Here is a 3403-nt window from a genome sequence, read left to right on the forward strand (position 1 = left end):
TACAAACACATTAAAGAGAACATCATAAATCAAACTGTAAGGTAAATAGTTTTATATTACACTTATGATATGCACATGTGAAAAACATGTTCTTGTGACTCAACAAGTAAATGAAGTGTGGTACTTTAATAGCTTAGGAACATGTTCTTAGAACATCATAAATCAAACTGTAAGGTAAATAGTTTTATATTACACTTATGATATGCACATGTGAAAAACATGTTCTTGTGACTCAACAAGTAAATGAAGTGTGGTACTTTAATAGCTTAGGAACATGTTCTTTATAACATTCAGAGGTAATTCACTAGCTAGCAAAAGCATGCATTTTAGTTGTTTCAGCTTTATAAACTGAAATATAACAGGTTTGCCTAATGTCCTGTTATTTAGCAGATCATGAATGTGCTTTATACTTTGAAAGTCACAACTATCCATTGCATTTATTAACATACAGCAAAATGTTTCTAATCAAAACTGTTTCTGTCTTAACTTCATTGTTTTTGTGTCACAAATCCCAAAGGATGAAGAATCTAATATTTGAAAACCAGAATGACCAATGTTGGAATCAAACCAAGTCCCCCAAGCCTGAGAAAATTGTACAAGGAAGTAAAAATGAAAAATAATTCTAACTGTTAAGAAAGAGCTGACTGCGGTGACCTTTTCATGCTCCCTTGCCCAAGCTGGAAAACACCCGAGAAACCCCCCTCCCACTTCTGCTGTTCTTGGCTTGAATTGCTTGTGGTTTGTGGTTTATGCCTTTAAATTAAGCTTGCAAGCTGAATTCAGGACTTCTCCTTTTGATTGAGGTAGAAGTCTGTCTATAGATGAAATTAAATCCTCTTGCTTGTTGCATCTTCTGGTTTGAAGACTGAGTTACTGGGGTACGGCCTCCTGTGAATGTTGGGTACCCCAGTTTGGGGGTCCAACACCATCTCTCAAGATGAAATTGGTTGGAATGATTTCTTTGGTAAATCACCATTTCGGCATATGGGCTAAATGGTTGTATGCTCATGACTCCCCAAGAAAAGCCACAAAACAGGGAGACATACCTTTGTATTCACTTATGGCAAGTATCATGCTGAAGATCCCTAGAATACAAGATAGATTCTCAACAGAATATCATAAAAATGCACTTAAAGTAAAATTTTCAAGAGCCATCAGTAAAGAAAGCTCCCCCCCAATAAGGAATGCTGCATTTTATTTTGCTTATATTTAAAATATTTTCATTTTTTAACGTTTTCATACACATTCATAATGATAATCATAACTCATTACCCTTTCTTTTTTTTTTTTTTTTCTTTTTGAGACAGGTTCTTCTGTACCCTGAGCTGGCCTGGAACTCACTTTGGAGACCAGACTGCCCTCAGTCATACAGAGATCTATTTGCCTCTACCTCCCAAGTGCTAGGCTTAAAAGTATGCACCACCAAGTTATTACACTTTCTTCTTCAGCTTCCAATCCTGCTGAAGCCCCTGTTCTTCCTAATAAGATCCCTCCTAGTTTCATGATTTTTTATTGTACTTATTATTTCTTTATTTTTTTGACCCTCTAAATGTAACAGCGGTTACTTGTACAAGGAAGGGCATGTGGGTGGTTGTTATTCACCTTCGGTAACTTAACAAAGGCTGTACCACATTCAGATTCCATCTCACCCCAGTTAAAATTTTATAAAATATATGAAGTCATAGAAATATGACTAGAAAAAATAAAATAAAATTTAATTATAATAAACTTGGAAGAAGTTAGTAGGTCTGTTAAGTAATTTCTTTGTGTGTTTCTAATGTTCATAATTTTTCTCCCGGTTACAGAAAGATACCAATCATGTGAGAATCTTTGGGGAATAAGGAAGAAAGAAGTTCAGAGTGCTGTTTCTCCTTTCTCAGTTTGATGACGTACTTCAAGGGATCTGGGTGAAGGGAAGGTGTGTAAATGATCTTAGGTCTACTCTTGGCTACATTTCTAAGGATGCAGTTTTAGAATTAGCATGCTCCTCTGCATATCATTCAACTTTTGGTTTTATTCTGAGGAATTTATTATAATTTAAGATTATTAACTCTTATTTCAACTTTCCAGGTCCCCAGTATTTCAATTTCATTTAAGTCTAAACTCTTCTTTTGATTGCATTGTTTAAATTCCTTTTACTCCCTCCCTTCCTTGCTCCCACATTTACTTCCTTCTTTTTTGTTTTGTTTTGTATTTAAACAAACCATTAGCATGACATGGGAAAAAAATGAGAAATCCTATCTTACCAGAGAAGAACGGTCCTTTTCAGATCCCTACTTTCCTAGAAAAGCACATACAATCAATCACAAACAGACATTCTCAATCTAACCCCACCTGTTGTTTGAAACATAAAAGGTGTAATTCATTGCTTTCAATGATGCTGCTTTCAATTCTGTTTTCACAACACTGTAGCCCCAAACTACTCATTCCTTCAAACAGAGTGCACCTATGGAGAATAAGCTAGCTAGGGGCAAAAGGAGGAACACCTTGGGAAGAGGGGTGAAGCTGCCTGCCAGAGGAAGAGGGAACAGCTGGAGAGGTAGTTGTGACCATGTTGGAACTCCTGGAGGTATTAGGGAACTGAAGGCAGGGCATCCCATGGAGTGAGGTGCAGTGCTTGAGTGGCACAGGGGTTATAAGAAGCTGTTTCTTTGTAAGTCACTCCCTCCCAAATGTCATATAAACTTGCAAAACCCAAAATAGACATGTGTTGTGCTGGTTTTGTCTATCGGTGTCAAGACCACAGGACCCCAATGACTGAGGGCCAATCTCCCAGAGGGCAGGAAGGGAAAAATTTAGTCACACACACACACACACACACACACACACACACACACACACACACACACGCCTAGGGGAAAGGAGAGGTCATAAGGGAGTAAAACAATATGTTTTGGTTATGAGGAAAGCCTAAAGCCTAGTAAGATTTTTTACACTGTAAAAGTGTGTAAGTAGTGTTAAATGATCTTGAACCATAAGATCAAATTAGATTTCAACATTAGGTAAGATTTTCATTTGTTACAGAAGTAATTCCCAAAAAAATCATTACCACAATAAAACCTTTCCACATTAATATGACAAATATGCAAAAGGTTTGAAATAAATACATCTAAAATGTAAAATATTGTAATGATTGTTTTGTTTCTGTTTTATACATAGAGATAAAGATGTTTATATAATTTAAGAATACGTATACTTTTAATTGTAAATTTACTTACTATTATTTGAATATGAAATATATTTCTGATGCTCATGTGTTAAATGACTTATTTCTGTAACGTGGTACTGTGTTGGAAGTGATGAAAACTGAGAGGCAGAGCATAGCTAGAGGAAGAGGGTGACTGGGAGTGTTTCTTTGAGGGGGGTCCATTCCTTACTCTTGTCTTTATTTCTGCCATGAGGT

The sequence above is a fragment of the Nannospalax galili genome, unplaced genomic scaffold (genome assembly GCF_000622305.1).
Source record: "Nannospalax galili isolate Female #2095 unplaced genomic scaffold, S.galili_v1.0 scaffold303, whole genome shotgun sequence".
NCBI classification, from domain to species: Eukaryota; Metazoa; Chordata; class Mammalia; order Rodentia; family Spalacidae; genus Nannospalax; species Nannospalax galili.